This window comes from Choloepus didactylus, chromosome 5 (assembly GCF_015220235.1).
Source record: "Choloepus didactylus isolate mChoDid1 chromosome 5, mChoDid1.pri, whole genome shotgun sequence".
In the NCBI taxonomy this organism is placed as follows: Eukaryota; Metazoa; Chordata; class Mammalia; order Pilosa; family Megalonychidae; genus Choloepus; species Choloepus didactylus.
Window position 1 is genome coordinate 45,604,756 of NC_051311.1, and position 21,118 is coordinate 45,625,873.

The following is a 21,118-nucleotide window of genomic DNA, read 5'->3' on the forward strand; positions in this document are numbered from 1 at the left end:
TAGGTGGCGGTTGGATGGATGGCTCCTCAGGTCAGACTGAAGGTTGGGAAGCTGTTTCCTCAAGGCAGGCTGGAGGTTGGGTAGCTGTCTCCTCAGGGCAGGTTGGAGACTGGGTGGCTAATTTCTCAGTGCAGGCCTGTGGTGAGGCAGCTATTTCCTCAGGGCAGACCATTACAGGCATATCTAGTAAAGACTTAGCAGAATCCAAGGTTTCATTGTCCCCACTCTCATCATTATCAACCCATATATTCCCATCCCAATTTTCAGGATCACACTTCTTTCCGATCAATGCCTTTTCTTTAACCCTGCGTGGTTGAGATTTTAGTTTACACTCTTAATCTGCTGCTTGGCAAATGATATTCTGGGTCTGGTTTTCATAGATCTCAAGTTTACAGCCAGAGGAAATAAGATTTTCTTTCAGGGCACACATAGAAACCTTTACATCTTTCGTATGGTGTTTAAGTTGCAAATTTGTAGCCTTCAGCTCATCCCTTTCTCTTATAACTGTATCCAGAATATCTAAGAACAACCAGCCAACATCATTATACCTCTTAACTCCACAGAACTTTGTCAAGGTGTCAAAAACACCTTTATCCAGAGCCTTGCCTCATACAAGAGTATGATTGGGAGAATCAAGTGGTGATATTTTGCATAACTCTTGCCCACTTATGCTATGGACTGTCAGTGCCATCTTGATTATTGGAAACAGAATCATTAATGCCTTTGACTCTAATCAGAGTAGAAAATAAATTGTAAAAGCCCATTTTAAGATTGTTTCTCAAGACCCACTGCTGGTACCAAGCTGTATTAGTAAGGGTTCTCTAGGGAAATAGAACAAACAGGAGATATCATAAATATGAGATTTATAAAAGTGTCTCAGGCAACTGTGGAGAGGCATGAGTCCAAATTCTGTAGAGCAGGAGGCAGGATGCATGAGTCCAAATTCTGTAGGGCAGGCCATTAGCTAGCAACTCCAAAGAAGTTTCTCAGTGAACTTCCTAGGAGAGGCTGGCTGGCTGAAGAAGAAATGAAAGTTCTCTCTTCTCCCTTAAAAGTCTTCAGCTGATTGGATTAAATCCAATTGATTAGATTCTCTCATTGAGGAAGACATTGTCTTAGTTGATCATAGTTGTAATCAGTCAGAGATGCAATCAACTGACTAAAGATTTAATAAACCATCTTTCTGGTTTATTAACCAGCCATTAAATGTCCTTGCAGTAAAGGTTAGGCCAGTGTTTGCTTGACCAGACAACTGGGCATCATCACCTGGCCAAGTTGACACATGAACCCAACCATCACATTGTGTTCCTCTAAAGTCCAATGTTCCTTTGTGATCTGCCCACAGTATTCACTGTTTAGGACAGCCAGCATCCATAAATGATCTCTCGTCCTCTGAGCCTCACAGAGCACAGATCACCATGGAACATATTAAGGTATACAGAAACCCTTCACTAAACACATCCTGCTTTGGGATAGCTTCTTTATTAGATAATACTGATACTGATATACTATATTGTTGTTAAGTACAGAGGGCCAGGGAGCCCAATAGTCTACGGAAAATTCTGGCCTTTGCTATTTTATGGTAGGTGCATATAGAATAGTGATAATAGGAACCTCAACATGAATTTCTTATGAGGATTCCATGAGGGGATCAATGTAACATGGCTATCAATGTGTAGCATAGAGCCTAAGGGATTAAAAAAAGTGTTAGATGTTATTGTAAAAACCCATCTTGTTTTTACATTTGACAAACTCATGGGGATTTCCATTGACACAATTAATCGAGGGTTTGATTGTGTACTTATTAACCCCCCAAGCGAAGAGTACACATTTATTCCTCTGAATAAGCCTTATATTCATTCTTACTGTGAAGTTCAGGAAAGATCTAGAAGCAAACGGTCATCTTAATCTTAGGACAGATTAGAAAATTGATTCATAGGTAATATCCTAGGAGGATTTATCACTGACCACTGGATTTGTAAACTAGATTTTATCAGCATAAAGCAATCCACCACTAAGGCTGAATAACCAGACAAGTAATTTAACTATTTGGTAAAAAAACAAATTCTACTTCAGGGGTAAGAAATTCTAATGAGAAAAATGATACACATTTTGTTTAACTAAGGTAGACGTGCTGATGAAAAGACATGGGAAAACATTACATAGAGATAGTCTCTGGTGTGTGACAAATACACACACACACACACACAGATACATATATAAATGTGTGTATATATATATATATATATTTAAAATTCATAGCTTAAAAACTCAAAGCTTTCTGGAGAATCCATAAACAACCTAAATTCTTTTTCTTTTATACTCATTATTAGTCTATTCAAGGAGAGAATGCTCAGTTTGGCCTCTTAGCTAGCTATCAGCTAACTAGTTTACCCTGAGATCTGTAAATAATATTCACTGTTCCCATAGTGTCTGCATGTTTTTTTCTTCTCTCTCCTCTCTCTTATGTATCATTCTAACTTTGTCTTCACTCAGCTGATTAACTCCTAATATGAATCAATATTTTCATATAAAATTTCTCAGCAGCATCCAGCTTAGTTATCTAAATATCTCCGAATTATTCTTTAACAGGGCAGGTACAATTGTGGGAAATGGAAGAATACCATTGGGTTTTGGGAATCATTTCACTTAGCTGCATCATTTTTTTCTTCCAAAACTGGTGACATATGTGGTTAGTGAATTTGCATAGCCAAATAAGGGAGGTAGAGAGACAATATTAAAATTTTGAATACAGAAAAATAATTAAAATCAATTTTATTTTCACAGATTCTCAATTCAATGAGCAAGAAAGAAAAAAATTAATTAATATCTGATAAAACCATATCTGATAAAAAGTCTATGAATGCCCAAAACTAGAAATTTTTCTTGTAAGGGCAGTGAGAAGGCATGTACTAGGGTCATTAAGGCACAGAAAAGAAGAAAGTAATGAACTTTTCTGGCCATAATGAGCCCCTAATCAGCCCCAAGTCTCCAGGAAGTTACTCAATCTGGTGATTCAAATGTCCAATGAACTGGAAATGTCTCTCCTTCACAGTGCTCTCCTCACAGCACCCTTCACTTCTGCATTCCTTAGGCTATAGATTAGGTCACTCAGCAAATGTTTGAAAATGCTGTAAAATAGGAAAGGATCTCTTGCCACCCCTCAGGAAGGAAGAATTTGGGGGCCGTATACATAATGAGGGTGCCACCAAAGAACAGCCTGACCAGGTAGAGGTGGGAGGGGCAGCTGGAGAAAGTCTTTCTGCATCCTTCCTTGAAGTGGGTCCTCAGGGTGGCAAATAAGATGCAGGTATAGGAAATGAGCACCAAGCAGAGAGGCATCACTAAGATCAATACACGTTCAACAAAGATGACAAGTAGGTTGAGCCTCATGTCAGCACAGGCCAGCTTGAGGACAGACAGGATTTCACAGAAGAAGTGGTTGATTTCATGAGGCCCACAGAAGGGCAGCCTCAGGATGAGGCTCACGTGGACCAGGGCCAGGAGGGAGCCACATGCCCAGGAAGTTGATGTCAGGGTGCTACAGACTCTCCAGCTCATGATGGCAGAATATCAGAGCTGATGGCAGATGGCCACATACCGATCATAGGACATCAAGACTAGGAGAAGGCATTCTGCATGAACAAAATTCATGAAAAGAAAGTCTGTGTAATGCAGCCAGCAAAGAAGATGGGCTTGGCTGGACTCAGGAGGTTTACCAGCATTGGGGGTACTGTGCTGCAGGCATAGGATGGTGCATGTTGGTCCCTGATTCATTGTGAGAACACATACTCAGGCATAACAGATAATTTCAGCAAACGACTGCTTTATTTCTTACATAGCACAAAAGGTCCAAAAGAGCAAGGGAGGAGATCCCATCATGGTCAATCTCTTAGAGAGGCTGGCTCAGGTCCAGGCCAGTGGATGGCAGCTCTGCTTCACTCACTTTGTGTTAGAGGGGAAGGACAAATCATTGCATGTGTGTGTGTATCTGAAACATGGATCTTTACCTCAGATAATGGAAACAAACCAACATTTGGCAATTTGGCCACTGGTGAACCGAATGATTCAGAGAATTATTAATTCACCCAAATTATTTTTTAATGAAACTCATAGAATTCAGAGCACCCTGGTATTACAGCCTGCTGTCTGTGCACTCATGTAGAAATATATATATGTTCTCCCATATTCTTGTAAGCATTTGGAAGGTAGGCATGGTGGGTGCTTATGGACACATAAGTGAAGACAAGTGCAGGCATAATTCCCCATGCACTACATGTACAGACCTCTTTTTCTATTTTTTCACTATAGAACATCTGTGAATCAAGAGAATAAAAAGGCCATAGTCTGGGATAAAAATAAGGATGGAATAAATCAACCCTGCTAATTGTTCAATCCTTGATATTTGTAACATGCATTATACCTGAAATCCAAAACACAAAAACACTTGTTGATCTCAGCAATAAGAATTACCATATACTTTATAAACAGCTAATGGAAAAAAAATATTGACAAATTGATAATGCAGTTTAATTCTTATCCACAAATGGTAGTTGGATACTTAGTCTATGAATTTATTTTTAATTTTTTAATTTTTTATTTTTTTATTGAGATTGTTCATGTACCATACAATTATCCAAAGACTCAAAGTATACAATCACTTGCCCATGGTACCATCATACAGCTGTGCATCCATCACCACAATTATTTTTTTTTCAATTTTTAGAACATTTTCATTCAGAAAAAAAATAAGGACAGAAAAAGGAAACTCAAATCCTCCCATACCCCTAACCACTCCCCCTCCATTATTGACTCATAGTACTGGTATAGTACATTTGTTACTGTTGATGAAAGAATGGTAAAATACTACTAACTGTAGTATATAGTTTGCAATAGGTATATTTTTTCCTATATGCCCCTCTATTATTAACTTCTAGTTATTGGGTCATACATTTGTTCTAGTTCATGAAAGAAATTTCTAATATTTGTACAGTTAATCACAGACATTGTCCACCACAATATTCACTGTTTTATACATGCCCATCTTTTAAACTCCAAATTTCCTTCTGGTGACATACATGACTATGAGCTTACCTTTTCCACCACATTCACAGACCATTTAGCACTGTTAGACAATGTGCTACCATCACCTCTGTCCCTTTCCAAACATTTAAGTTCAACGTACTTTAACATTCTCCTCAGTAAGCAACTGCTCCCCATTCTTTAGCCTCATTCTATATTCTGATAACTTATATTTCATGTCTATGAGTTTGCATATTATGATTAGTTCATATCAGTGAGAGCCTGCAATATTTGTCCTTATGTGTCTGACTTATTTCACTTAGTATAGGGCCCTCAAGGTTTCTTCATCAACCCATTTTTTTAAGATGGTTCTGTTCACACACCATACATTCTGTCCTAAGTAAACAATCAGTGGTTCCCTGTATAGTCACATATTTATGTATTCACCACCATCACCACTATCTATATAGGACATCTCCATTTCTTCCACAACGCAGGAGGAAGAGTCAAGGTAGAGAGATAAAAGAAGAAGAAAAAAGAAAGAGGAAAAAAAAACATGACAGCTAGGAAGCAACAAAAGGAAAGATAGCATTAAACTAAAGTAGAATAAAGAGTCAGACAACATCACCAATGCCAAGAGTCCCATACCACTCCCTTATGTCCCCCTTATATGCATTTAGTTTTGGGTATATTGTCTTTGTTACATTAAAGGAAGCATAATACAATGTTTCTGTTAATTATAGTCTCTAGTTTGTATTGATTGTATTTTTCCCCCAATGCCACTCTGTTTTTAACACCTTGCAAGGTTGACAATGATTTGTTCTCCCTCATATAAAAACATATTTGTACATTTTATCACAACTGTTGAGCACTCTAAGTTTCACTAAATTATACAGTCCCAGTCTTTATCTTTCCTATTTCCTTCTGGTGTCCCACATGCTCCTAACCTTCCTCTTTCAACCATACTCACAGTCATCTTTGTTCAGTGTACTTATATTGCTGTGCTACCATCACCCAAAATTGTGTTCCAAACCTCTCATTCCTGTCTTTTCCTATCTTTCTGTAGTGCTCCTTTTAGTATTTCCTGTAGAGCAGGTATCTTGTTCACAAACTCTGTCATTGTCTGTTTGTCAGAGAATATTTTAAGTTCCCTCTCATATTTTAAGGACAGTTTTCTTGGATATAGGATACTTGGTTGGCAGTTTTTCTCTTTCAGTATCTTAAATATATCACCCCACTTCCTTCTTGCCTCCATGGTTTCTGCTGAGAAATCTGCACATAGTCTTAATCAAGCTTTCTTTGTATGTGATGGATCACTTTTCTCTTGCTGCTTTCAGGATTCTCTCTTTGTCTTTGACATTTGATAATCTGCTTATTAAGTGTCTTGGCATAGGTCTATTCAGATCTATTCTGTTTGGAGTATGCTGTGCTTCCTGGATCTGTAATATTATGTCTTTCCTAAGAGATGGGAAATTTTCATTAATTATATCCTCTATTATTGCTTCTGCCCCTTTTCCCTTCTCTTCTCCTTCTGGGACACAAATCACACATACATTCATGTGTTTCATGTTGTCATTCAATTCCCTGAAATGTTGCTCATATTTTTCCATTCTTTTCTCTATCTGTTATTTTGTGTGTAGGATTTCAGGTGTCTTGTTCTCCAGTTCCTGAGTGTTTTATTCTGCCTCTTGAGATCTGCTGTTGTATGTCTTCATTGTGTTTTTCATCTCTTGTGTTGTACCTTTCATTTCCATAGATTCAGCCACTTGTTTTTTTTGAACTTTAGATTTCTACTTTGTAAACACCCAGTGTTTTCATTATATGCGTCATCTCTTTTGTTATATCTTCCCTAAACTTTTTGAATTGATTTAGCATTAGTTGTTTCAATTCCTGTATGTCAGTTGAAGTGTAAGTTTGTTCCTTTGAGTGGGCCATAACTTCATTTTTCTTAGTGTAGGTTGTAGTTTTCTGTTGTCTAAGCATCTGGTTTCCTTGGTTATCCCGATCAGATTTTCCCAGACCAAAAAAAGCCTCAAGTATCAGATGGGGTATTCAGTATCAAGTTTCCCTAAGGGTGTGTCTTAGAAGATTGACAAAGCCTGTGAGGCCTCAAGCCACTATGCTTTTCCTAAAGCAGGTGGTGCCTGTCAGCCTGTCACTCCTGACAGGTATAAGGAGGTGTGGCCCACTTTGTTTCTGTTTTGGCTATTTTCTCCCAGGCTCTGGGGTCTGGTTCTGAATGGAAGGTGGGTAGTAAAGCTTGGCATCACCTCCTTCCTCTTAGGAAAGATATACCCCCTAGGAAGTTAACATCTGAATTAAATAGGTTCTTTGTCTCTCTGACTCTGCTATCTCCACCCTTGTCTTGGTCAGCGTGCTGCAAAGTGAAAATGACTGGGGCTTTCTCCACTTAGTTGCTCATATTGAGAGAGAGAAATGGGACAGAAAGCCCCCCCTTCAGGACTAGTCCTCAGCACACAACCCCCCCCCCCCACTTTCGCCTGTCAGCCAGTGATAGCACCTTGCCCTCTGGGCTCCCCCTTCTGGGACAGAGAGGTCCTCTGGCTCTCCAAGTTCCATCATCACCAAAAGCCTCTGCTTGTTGGGGATTTGTAGCTTTTATTTAGCAGTCCACATTTGTTAATTAAAACCCCAGTTGGAGCTAGACTGAGGTATATTTGCCTGTTCAGAGAGTGCTGCTTTCTGCCACAGTGAGGTTTTGAAGTTTGGGCTGCCATGGGGAAAGAGAGCTCCCAGCTCATGTCCGCAGTTTTTACTTACAGATTTTATGCTGCGATCTCAGGCATTCCTCCCAATCCAGATTGTTGTATGATGTGTGGAGAGTCACGGTTGTCCCCTAGCAGTTATTCCAGATTGTTTACTAGTTGTTCCTGTTTGTTTATTAGTTGTTCCAGGGGGACTAACTTCCACACCTCTCTATGCCACCATCTTCTTCTGGCTCCAGTCTGTGAATTTTTAGTTAATGAATTTGACTTTTAGACCTTGAGTCTTGGATCATAACTTCCCCAATAAACCATGTTGAAATTTAAATATAACAAACATTTGTTGGTGCCATTGCAAGGCCAAAATAACCTGATGCTTAGCGAATTCACCAGGAATTGACCAGCCCCTGGGTCAGCTGTCACCAATACCAATGGAGATGCTAGGGAGGTATTCCTCAAGGAAATTGGATGTAAGACACAGGATTGCATTCTGAGAACTAAATGTTAAATCCACACATAACTGGTGAGAATAACTTTCTGGAGGGGGATATCAAGGCAAAATCAGGAAACACATAACTGGTGCTTTGATGCAGTTTTAGGGAGAGAGGGCAGGGGGATGTGACGGTGATTCAGTGAATCCAAATGTAGTCAGTTGCATGGAGAAAGACTGGATAAAGGAAAAGGAGTGATCAGTGTAGAAGACAGAGAGCAGTCAGAGGGTCATTTGTCAGTGCACCTTTAACACATTTTAAGGCAGAAGGGGGCCTGACCAGTTGTCACAAGGTTTTTAAATACTGGGCAATTCTTGTCTGCAGTCTAGATGAATGACTGAGTGATCAGTTATCAATAATCCTAGTCAGAAAATCTCTGATTAGCCCATCTTGCTCCGATCTTATGCTTACCAATATACTAGTAGGTAATAATTTATTTTGTTGTGAAGATATTTCAACAAAGAAGAAATGTATTAATCAGCAAAGTCCTTGACCCATTTTACAATTACATTTTGAATTTTAAATAAATGAATAGGCACTCTGGCTTACATATTGCCCTATTGTGATTTTGGAAAGCATGACGTCATTTCTGAACAAAATTTCCCAAGCTGGATCTACAAAGTAAAGACTAGATCCTGGAAAGAAGTAACTTCATTGATGTAATTCTCAGGAAAAGCACCAGATCCTTCCCTAACAGCAGCAACTGAGATGTATGTTTTCTTATAAGCATTATTGATAAATTGTCAAATTACCTGGACAAAAAAATAATGTAACATATTAAATTCCTTAAACATGACCAGGGCTTATTTGATTTTTAGATTAATATTAAAGATGTCTGTGCATGACATGCCTTCTAAATTTATTTTGTAAGCACATGAAGCACTGGAAAATATTTGGTTGTGGAAGATCTATTTGAACCCACCTATTGATAAAATTGTAATCTCCTTTCTCATTTCTCTTTCATTTTCCTCTGTAATTCTTAAAAGCCTTGTGATGGTTAGGTTCCTGTGTCAACTTGGCCAGGTGACTCAACTGTCTGGTCAAGCAAACACTGGCCTAACAATTGCTGTGAGGACCTTTGAGGCTGATTAATAAACCAACAGACTGGTTTATTAAATCATCAGTCAATTGACTACAGCTGTGACTGATGACTCACCAAAGGGCATGTCTTCCACAATGAGAGAATGCAATTGGCTGGATTTGATCCAATTAATCAGTTGAAGACTTATAAGCAAGACAGATGGAGGACCTTCACTTCTTCTTCAGCTGCCCAGTGAAGCATTTCCTGAGGAGTTTCTCGAAGTTGCCGGTTCGTTTTCTGAGGAGTTCATCGGACATCTTCCTTGGAGTTGACAGTTTGCTGACTCCTCTACAGAATTTGGACTCATGCATACCCACAGTTGCATGAGTCACTTTTACAAATTTTATAGTCAGAGACACCCCTCATTGATTCTGTTTCCCCAGAGAACCCTAACTAATACAAGCCTCAAGGAAAAAAGAAACAGTAAAAACATGAATTTTTAACAGCTAAACAGAAAGATGAACAGAAAGGTCAGAGACCAGAGTACATTAAGATTCTTTTAGCAGAGTTGCCCTATTTGTTTCAAATTTGATTTCTTTTAAAGCAGTGGAATAGTCTTCTGTGACAGTTAATTTCGTGTGTTAGCTTGGCCAGGTTATGGTGTCCAGTTGTTTGGATTATTACTGTGAGGGTATTTTGAGCACTTAAATCATCAGTAAGTTGATTGTATCTATGACTGATTACATGTACAATCAACTGAGGAGATTGCTTCAGCAATGAGAGAAATCTCATCCAGTCAGTTGAAGGCTTATAAGGAGAAATGATGATTTCAGCAGTCAGAAGAGAGAATTTCCATCCACACTTTAGCCAGCCAGCTTCTCCTGAGGAATTCATTGTAAACCTTCACGGAGTTCTTAGCTTCTGGTCTGCCCTACAGAATTTTGACTTGCCTATCTCCACAGTCACATGGAACAATTCTTATAAAAATCTCATAATATTTACATATACCTCAGGTCAGATCTGTTTCTTTAGAGAATCCTAATACAGCTTCATTTTGGTATCCAGAGCAGTTACTAAGCATTAGTTGACTGACAAATAAATGAATAAATATATATGAATGAACAAATGCCTAAATATTGATTTCCTCATATAACATCTATTTTCTTTTTAAATATGCTATGATTATGCCAAGTTTTGCCCATTCCTTCTAGAGGAAACAAAAGTAGATCAATTCAGAAAAATTCTTCCTCAAAGATCTGTATTAAAACAGAACTGTAAAAATTTGATGAGAACAAATTGAATGATTTGCAAAGTATTATAAAATTGAATCTTGGGTATTCTCTGTTTTATTTCTTTTTTTCCATATTTTATTGAAATTGATATAACATAGCTAATATTGATTGAAAACAATCAAATGGAACCCAAACAGATTAAATTTCCTAATAGGATGGAAGACATAAAGGGAGTTAGATGAGTGTTGAAATATATCTGAGTTCCAAATGTAACTTTCAGGCATAGTAATGTATATTAATTTATATATTTTTATGTATGTACAATTTCAGAATTTTTAAAAAATGGAAAATTGTTATCTGATTAACAAATAATCAGGTAACTCTAAAGATCTAAAGTCAATTTCTATGAAGGAAATTATTTATTCATATACAAACAAACCTTAAGAAATTGATGGAATCTGTATTTCAAAAAATAAATTTTGTAGTTTGAGGAGCTGGCAAGTTCTTTTCTAAAGTAGCAGGCATGGCTAAAGCAGAATTCCTAGCATGAATACCTATTGTTAAACCCATAGCTCAACTGAATTGAGGGGCTCTTTGCTTTCAAGTAAAAAGAGGCAACTGAAAACTACTTCATCTTACTGCTTAAGAAGTTATAAGCCAAGACTTTCCAAAGTTGACTTATGGGAAGGGGTTGATAAGGTGAGTGATATTCTGGATATAGGAATGACTGTGAACCATGAAGAATAACTGATAGTTTCATGTAATGACAGTACAATAATTCATTTAATTATAACAGGCTGTTAAAGGTTGATGATATTGATCATATCTATTGAGTACTTCCTATGTACCAGGCACTATGGAAGCATATAGTGAAGCAGGTTAATGGTTTTGACATCTATGAAGATTTTATTGTGAAATGCACTTCAGGAAAAAGAGCAGGGATAAATAAAAATGCACACACTAAATATAAAAATCCTGTAACAAGAAAATTTAAAGTATTATTGATAATCTTATCCTTCTTGCACCTTTAGAAAACACCTTGCTACCTTTTCCATACTCTTTCCATCCCCACTAAAAAACTTTCCTTTTTACTACAGAATCTAACATTTTACACATATTAGTTGAAGAAATTCTAGATACCTAATGCTGTCCTTCATTCTATATTTACTGAAAGATAAACATAAGACATAGACTTAGTATCCATTGGGCTTTATATTCCATTGTAATATGTTCTTATAGTATGTATTTGGCTGGGCTGACAATAATTAAATGATTAATTTATAAAATAACTATATATGTTAGTTTTCCTGATATATAATATTACTCCATAATATACCCTATTAAAATTTCCTTTGGCTAGGAAAATCATCCCAAATATTGAATTTAAGTGCATAATTCAGAAATGTCTTCTTTTTTTTCAATAACTTCTTTCCCCCCAAAATGTGAATCACATTGATATTTCTCCACCAATGGAAAAAATAGTAACCAAATCCTAAACATCTTTACATTATTTGTCCCTAATTGTGCATTGACCTTTGTGTCACTTTTCCCTGGAACTGTTCATATATAATATTAATGATGAGAGTAGATGTTTAGCATTAATAAAAATTTATTTCCCTTTCCAGTGCTGTCATTCTGTGGCAGTAACAGAGTGACAGTCAATAAAAGACTAGATACTACACGTCTAACCAGAATTTCTGGTAAAATACAGGAAGGCAACTTGGGTAGCTCTCATATTTGGACTCAAAGATCAAAGAAGGAAAAAGCATCAGCTTCCTCTGGGAACTTCTGTGGAAATTTCAGAATCCTCGTATCTGTTTTTGATCAAAAATGTGCAAGAATCCTCAGTAAACTAGATTTTATGTTCTGATGGGCTCAACCTGTTTGGATGCTCTTGAGGGTTCCCTGGAGGGGACAGTCATGAGACAGGTGCATGCTCACCTCCTCTGCAAAGCAGCAGCTCTCTATTTCTATTTCTGTTCTCATCTCCAGCAGGACACACAATCAGGGGGCACAGACAACCACAGAACACACCTCTGAGATAACATCACTCACTATAGCCGCTGAATACATGGCACTATTTGAACTGAGTGAATCCCAGGCTTTCCTAGTTCCCAAATCTCCAGTTGGTTCTGATGAATTTGTAAGAAGACAGAACCTCTGTAGTTCAGTTTCTCCCTTATGTAATCTGGGTCCCTTGTGTTGCAGTGGAGTTGAAAAGATAGTCAATTAGAAGACTAGGACCCTGAAAAATCAATTCATTCCAAATAACAATTCAGAGTTCTTGAGATGCTCTGAAGAGCTGCTTAAGGAGGCATAGAGAATACTGAAGAGTCCAGAGAGGAGCCAGGGTATCCTAGTGGGGCTAATGAGAGCCTGTCTCAACTAGGGTTTTTGAGGGTACAAACCACCAATGAAGGTCTGCAGTTGGAAGTATTCTCTGATCTCTCTTCTGGAATGGGGAGATTCTGAGTCTATGCTTCCAGGGGAGTAGAGAAGAGGACCTTCTCCAAGGCAGTGTCCTGTAGAAGATTTCTGCCTCCCTGGGGAGGGTGTGGATATTTGCCACTTACAGTGTTTTTGTATTTATTTATATTTTTTTATTTTACTGGGCATAGAAGGGTTAGGACTCTCATATCAGCAATTGTGCAATTTACAAACTAATTTTGTTCTTTGCAGTGTGACTTCTAACCTGCTGGGGATATGGCAAAAATTTGGGGAAGATCTGACACAGTTTACCAAATTTTTAAGAATTTGCATGTCTGTGCTACAACTTTACATGTCTGCTATGGGGAAGAAACACATGTATTGGGATGTATTGGCTCCTGATCCTATTACAAATCTGGTGTATAGTGGGCAATCCATAAATATTGGAGCCTTTCCTCTTTTGTTCTCTTTTTACGATTCAGGTAATCTGCGGAAAATGTTGAAATCAGGGAACTAACATAAAGGACAAAATCCTGTGAAACCTGTGAAAATAATAGTTTATGATGTGTTTTTCTATATTCAACATCTTGTGATAATCAGTTAGAAAAAGTCACTTTAAGGTGTAGAAATGGAAAAGTCAAATAAGACAATCAGAAATTTAAAAAATTTTATGATTTTAAAAAACTTATACTTAGGAAAAAACATCACCTTAAAATGACTTGCTTTCTGTTGCATATCAAGCTGCTATTGCTTTGAAGTTGTAGAAAGATTTTTAAAATGGCCCTGGTAAAATATTAATATATTGAAAACATAAAAATATATAAAAAAGAAAAACACACAACACTGTACCATCTCAATTGCAATAAAAAATGTTCTCAAATATTTAAATTATTCACCAATATTTGACATTTTTTCTAATCTTTGATTTTATTTCAACTTTCACTTATATTGGTAAATGCAGTGAAGTCCACAAGAATTTGGATTAATATTTTCATTTTTAAGCATAATAACTGAAAATCCACATATGGATAGAATTAAACATCTCCCAAACTGAATTACCTAAGGAATTGGCCTGCAAAATATTGGCTTTTAATGATGGAATAAATAACCAAGTCAAAGGTGAATGTATCTTCAGAAAGTCATGACAGGTATATAATTGATAGAAAATAACAACTGTAAAGTACTATTAATTGTATTTATAGAGTAATTACAAGTTCAAAGAGCAATAGTTCAATGGTTCACTTGGAATCTTAAAATGAGGAAACAAAGAAACAGAATTTGTTAGAGCTTATAGAACACTTCCCAAGACATACAAATTCCAGTTAGTAGATACTTGTGTTCTCATGATCAGAGATGTGATCTATTTGGTTTTTTTTTTTTTTTCCTACAGTTTTGAAGAAATACCCCTGTCATTTTCTCTTCAGACCAAAAACACTGCAAATAAACAGAGAACTTTGCTTTCAATTTCAGAGATCCATTGAGTCATTGAGGACCAGAAGGTATTCCTTGGTGTCTGTAGATTCCATATTGAAGTCCCATATCAGATAAACATTGGTTTTCAGACTATGATCAGGATTCCTGATCAGAATCAGTTAGGATTCCCATTGAAATGTGTATCTATGAGAGATTGATATGCTTTTCCTGACTCAATTAAGTATAAACCTTTATTAAGGGCTAAACATTAACTCCATAAGCAGCACATTGCTTTATTGAAATTGTGGTATTTATTCAACAATATAAAACATATTGGTGCAATTAAGTAGTTTCTCATAATCCCCCCCAAATCCTTACTGTTCAGCAATGTTATCTGCACTAAGGATTGAACAGAAGTTTTTCCTTCAATTTACTGGAAGGTTTAATTTTCAAAGAAAACATTTCTATAATTTTACTTAAATGGCTTTATGGTGTCCATGTTTTATTGCTTTTCGAGTAACCGACACCTGACTAAAGCAAAAATAATGTTTTAAAAATACAATTTGTAAATATATTAATTTACTTTTATATACTTACTTTAAAAAAAAGTCTTAGTTTTTTCCAAGGAGAAGAAAATGAATCAGATAAATCCTTGTCTGCATCACCACAAAAGAACTTACTCATAATGTTCTTTTTCTTTTTTTTCATTAGGAGGAAATCTTTGCAACTGTGTAAACAACCCATTTAACTCTTTGTCTTTTGGGATTACAGTCATGCACATGGAATGCTACATAGAGAGAATTCTAGAGACAGACAGTCAAGAAATTCCTTTTTGTAAAGCAATCATTTGAGATGTGGTCATTAAATAAATAACAATGATTTTGTTTTTGTCTTACTCTCTAAATGATCTACTAGCCCTTTAGACATTTTATCCTTTATTTATTCATTTTTAGCCATCATATTCATCACATTTCTGTTCCTAGGAACATTTTCTTACAGAATGTCTCCCATGTCTCTATTTTCTAAACCCAACAATTGAGAAAATGTTTCAAGTTTAAACACTGTGTTGGTGGTGGGATTTGTCATTCTTTCCAGAGTCATGTGAGGAACTTTTTTTTTTTCCTTTAAAGCCCTGTGACAGAAAAATTTGATTGATTTCATACAATGGGCAAACAGAGGGAAAAAAATTTTATCCAAATCTACAAGATTGTCTAATTGAATGATGCCATCCCATGAAACTGGTCTAGGAATGCTGATCTATCATGGAGAGGGTTGGATTTGTTATCCCCAGGTGACACAGCATTGAAGAGTGGAGACAGTGACCTTCACTTTCTGTACCCAAAAACAGCACAGATTCTCACAGGCTGATCCTCGGTACTGTGTTCAGACTTACATTCCTTCAGAGGTCACCTTACAGAAAAAAAAAAAAATCATTCTACCTAGAAGGTGAATACAGGAAGTGTTCACATGAGTCAATCAGGATCAAGGTCTCCAGTTCCAGGAAACTGCTAAGAGTTATGAAAAAATTGTATGTGTTCATAAAAGTTTGGAATACACTGGCTTAAAAATTCAAATAGATTTCTTCTTTTTCTAAGAAATTTTCGCATCCGTTATGTGAATTGAATTGCGAGCACTAAAATGAGGCAACTAATATGCAATACTTGTCAAACATATTTGACTTTAGTTCATACTTTTAAAAGCCCTTTTGTGGGAATAGTGTTTGAGGAAGGCATTTTGAGAGATATGGAACTAGACCATAACTTAATGAGGATTTTTAGAGGGTATGATTGGATCCATGGCTTCCCAATCCTGGTCCATGAACCCACTGCTCCACAATTTGCTATTGATAATGTTTGAAAACGTAGATTTCTACAATTCATCCAACATCTACTGAAGTTGAATTCTAATGGTGGGCTGGTAGATATTTCTATTTTTAATAATTCTGCTGCTGAGTAGAGTTTGAAATCCCCGGAGATAATAACTTTATAAGCCACTTTCAATCTTGATGCTATAATCATTTCATGAAGTCAGCTATTTTCCTAGAATTCTCTTCAAGGCATTTTTTACTTCTGAGTTCCTCAGACAATAGATCAAGGGGCTGAACATGTGATTGAAAAGGCTTTGAAATAGTAGGAGATATTTTTTCTGCTCCTTTGTGTTGTCATATCTGAGTCCAAAATACTACATGATAATGGCTGTGCCATAAAAGATTCCAACCACACAGAGGTGGGAGGAGAAGGTGGAAAAGGCTTTCTGGAGACATTCCACTGACTGGACACTTAAAATGGTATCTAGAATATAATAGATATCGTGATTAAGGAGAGGAGTCCGGCCAGCACAGACACAGCTGTAGCCATGACCATCATCTCATTAATGAGGGTGTCTGCACAGGCAAGACTGAGAACAGTAATAATTTCACAGAAAAAGTGGTTAATTCTCTGGGGTCCAGAGAAGGGCAGTGGCAGGAGTAACACTACAGGTATCAAGGCCAGAAGAACTAAAATCCAAGCAGTCACTGTCAGACTGCTGCAAGACTCTCCAGCTCATGACGGCAGCGTATTGGAGTGAGTGGCAGATGGCCACATACTGATCATAGGACATCACCACCAGGAGAAGGCATTCTGTGTGAGCAAAACTCATGAAGAAAAATGTCTGTGTAATGCAGCCAGCAAAGGAGATGGGCATAGCTGGGTTCAGGAGGTTTAGCAGCATCTGGGGCACCGTGTTGCAGGCATAGGCTATGTCGATGAGGGCCAGGTGTGAGAGGAAGAAGTACATGGGGGTGTGCAGTTTGGAGTCCAGTGAGATGAGCCCCAAGATGGCCCCATTCCCCAGCAAGGTCAAGGCCTAGCACAGGGAGGAGATCGAAAGTGCAGCATCTGAATCCTCGGGCCAAGGGGAAATCTGAGTAGGATGAACTTTGTGACTAAGGTCTGATTGTCTGCCATATGCCAATGAGAGAGGAAATAGAGTTAATATTCATGGTTTCAGAGAATTGTTAAAAATGGATTTATGTTAATTTGTTTGACATTCTTTTGTGGAGAATAGAAGCATTCAGGAACAATTGCAATAAATTTCCTTGTGTTTTCTAATGAATGTTTAAAGACTTGATTTGGAAACTAGAAATTAATATACACTACATGTTTCTCTTTGCTGAAAATGGTATCTTTTATAATAGAGACTGAATTTCCAAATTAAATAACTTGTTACAAGTTATTCTAATACATATTTTCTTTATCCTTCTAACAATTTGCTCTTTTTTTTTTTTACTTTTATTAGACTGAGTTGCTCTCTGTTGTTTATAAACAACACATTTTAAATGGACACATAGTAAAAAATATTAAAATGGTGGTAGTTCTGATCTTGAATTGGAAACTTTCATTATGGACAGAGTCTACTAGAATTAGAAACAATTTACTTTATATCATTGGTCCTTCACCTCTTACCTGCTCATCTCAGCACACTTTCCACTCCTGTATCTCTCCTCACCTCCTAAGCAGATAGCTCACAGTGTCCTTTGGTCAAGTGTAAAGACATATTTTCAGCCTAAAAATTCTCATTTCTCTTATTTAGTTGTTCACAATTTATATTTTGATGAGCATCTATGTGAGTGACTGAATAGATTTGCACCGTGTCATTTATCTCGAGGAACAATCAAGGTCAGTAACTCAATACTGAGTAATGCTCTAGAAGGCACAACTTTGGGCAGTCGTCCTGCAGGGCATTGGCAATAGCCAGATGACCCTGTGAGCAATGGTGCTGAAGGGTTTTCTGAATTCTTAGGGAAATTTACTAAAACATCCTTCTAATACTATGATTTCACAATTAAAAGTACAAACATCACATTGTCCTTCTTGCTTACATTTGAGTCCCATCTTTTAGGTTCAGTCATCTTATCTTGTAGAGGGCAGGGATAAGCAATAGTCTTTAATTTAAATGCATGTAGAATTATAAATCCAAGGCTGCAAAAATGTTAAAAAAAAAAAAATCCCATTTGCGTTGGAGTTCCTCAATCACCATTACACCAATAACTGTCATGCCCAGGCTCCTGAAAATAAAATGATTCACAGTTATTTATTGATTTTCTCATATGTACCTACCATTGTTTTGAAGGTAGAGCTATAAAACATAGAAGTCTCTAAGCTCAGACTCTGGACTCAAAGATCATATGAAAGAAATAAAGAATTACTTGTGCACGTATTCAAAGAACTCTGGAAATCCCTTCTTATGTGTCTAGATAGTTGACTTCCCTCTTCATGGGACAGTTTAAGCCCACTGTTTAGTATTAAATGGTCACCAGGATGCTAGTTGCACACATATTTCTTTAGCTTAAAAATAGCTACCAGTCTAACCATATTTACTCATTTCATCCTGTTAGCGGAAACTATCAATGAGTAGAATTTGAGTATTAAAAGAGAGCAAAAATGTACTTTTTCACATGATACTGGAGTGTGGTAGTAAAAAACACAGAGGTGATGAAAATGATGTTAAAACATATTTGACCAGTACTCACAGACAAAAACAATTAGGAAACATGGGTGTCTAAAAATGACTGTTGTATAAGGACCCCAATAAATCATCATGCAGAGAAGCAAACATTTTTATCGTGTGGCTGAATTTACTGATGGTGCTGGAAGCCTTGTTGCTCCTCTGAGAACTGCTAAGGAAGGATCTCTGTCTTTCATGTTGCTTTTGAGGGGGAGGACTTTATTAATTCATTGTCTCCACAGGACACCGTCCCTGTTGTCCTGAGGGCTCTGTGAAGAGCACAAGACAATAGGTCCCAGTGGCATCAGCATGCTCCCTTGAGAAAAGTGAAGAACACAATCGCCATTGTTCCAAGAGGGCAGAGCATTGACTGTCCCAGTCTATTCCTGTCTCTTTTAGGGAGAAAGACACCAGGAGAGCAAAAGAGATCGTTAGTAGTTAAGAGAAGAACAGGTAATGTCTTCACAACTAAAAGGTTATACACATAAAAAGTCATACCGCTGAAAGCACATGAATGGCTACTACAGCTGCTTAAGTACATGAATTAGTTAAGTCTAATAAATTTCTTTATTTTTTTCCAGCTCCCAAACATCCATTAGGGCCTTGGAAGATGAAAAGATCCATGGCTGGTTATTGTTCCACAGTGAAATAGAACCTTTACATTAAAGTCTTGCAGTCACTTTTCTATTAGTATAGTCTGGTTTCCCAACTTCTCTGAAGTTGGTAGAAGATTGAACTTTTACTCATGTGGGACACTGATTACGTGCTTCAACTTGGCGGGCCTGGGCTGGGGGACCTGATCAGCCCCTGGGGAGGGTGGTGGGCACGGGCGACAGCGCCCTCCGCAGCCCCCCGGGCCTGGGAAAGTGAGGCCGGAGGCAGGCCCCATCTCCTCACCCAAAATAACACTGTTAGGGGAGGCTTGCCGGAGGGAACCGCCTTTTCCCCACCCCCTTATCTTGCCCGGACACTCCCCGTTGCCAGTGCAACTCCCATTACCACCAGTGCGCATACATTGTTTCCAGACATCGTTACCGGAGCAACTCTCGCCCCTTTTCAATCAACCTCCGCGCCCTCTCAGAACCAATCCAAGCCTTTAACCTCTACAGCTACCCCGCCCTCTAAACGCCCGATATAAGCTTGTACTCTCCCCTAATAAACTCTCTCTTGGCTTCTTCACCCTAAAAGAACCGTGTCCCGTTTGTTCCTTTCTCGCCGCCCTCCATACTTTGCACGCCTACGCTGGGGACCGGGCCCAGTCCCCCGCCTCGCCCTCGCCTCCGGGAAAGAGCCCCCGCCGCCGGTACCCTCCAAGCAATCCTGAGAGCCTAGGATTTGGCAACCGGCCGCCACCTCCCCCCCCCAGACGAGTCAACTGCGACCGCAACTGGCACCCAACGTGGGGCCCCTGGAATTAAAAGTCGTCTCCACGCAGCGGTCCAGTAAAACCACCCGCTCGCCCCGACGCCTCTCCAGCTTCCCTTCTCCTCGCCTGCAAAGTAAGGGCCGCCTCTCCCTCGCCGCCCCGCGGAGACGCCTCTCCCTCGCCGCTCCACGTCCGGAGCCGCCTCTCCCACGCCGCTCCGCGCCCGGGCCGCTCTTCCTTTCCCGCGTTAACCTAACTCTTACCCCCGACTACCTTTCGTCTTCTCTTCCTATGTCCCCCCATTCCTCCTAACACTCTTCCTCCAGTAGCTTTCCCTCTTCCCCTCCATTACTTTGCTGTGGTCCTTTGTGTCTTTGTTTCTTTGTTTCGCGCGGTGTGCCTCTTTGCGACCGCCCCCCCCCAAACTGCTCTCGCTACTAGAGGCTCCTGCCTTCTATTCTCGCCGTCTCCTTCGGCCTCGCGACCACGGTTTACCTCATTTTCTTTACTCAATAATCAACCCCCCTTTTTTCTTTTCTCACTCCGCTATGGGTAATCGTCTATCTGCACGCCAAGCACCCCAAGTTCGTGCTCTGGCTGGTCTCCTAGACACACATCGCTGTAAGGTGTCTGTCCGGCAGCTGCAAGTATACTGGGACCTCCTGCTGCCCTTTAACCCATGGCTCACCACTTGCCATCTTTGGGACCCTGTTACTTATGATCGCCTTATTGATCGGGTCACCAACGCCATGGAACATGAGAGCAAGCGCTTCCCTCCCGGCTTGCTCCCCACCTTAATAACCGTCCGCTCCTGCCTTCAAGGCTCCCTCCCCCCCTGATCGAGGCCCCATTAAATCCAAGGAGGCCCTATCAACCCAGTCAACAGATTCAGACAGCGATACTAATGTAGACCACGATTCGGACACAGAGTCCTT

At 38.7% G+C, this 21,118-nt stretch overlaps 2 pseudogenes; both read right to left on the reverse strand.

The window, feature by feature from the left end:
* Positions 1-3,049: 3,049 nt before the first annotated feature.
* On the reverse strand, positions 3,050-3,731 carry LOC119533969 (annotated as a pseudogene).
* Positions 3,732-16,360: 12,629 nt separating this feature from the next.
* On the reverse strand, positions 16,361-17,277 carry LOC119533968 (annotated as a pseudogene).
* Between the last annotated feature and the right edge of the window lie 3,841 nt (positions 17,278-21,118).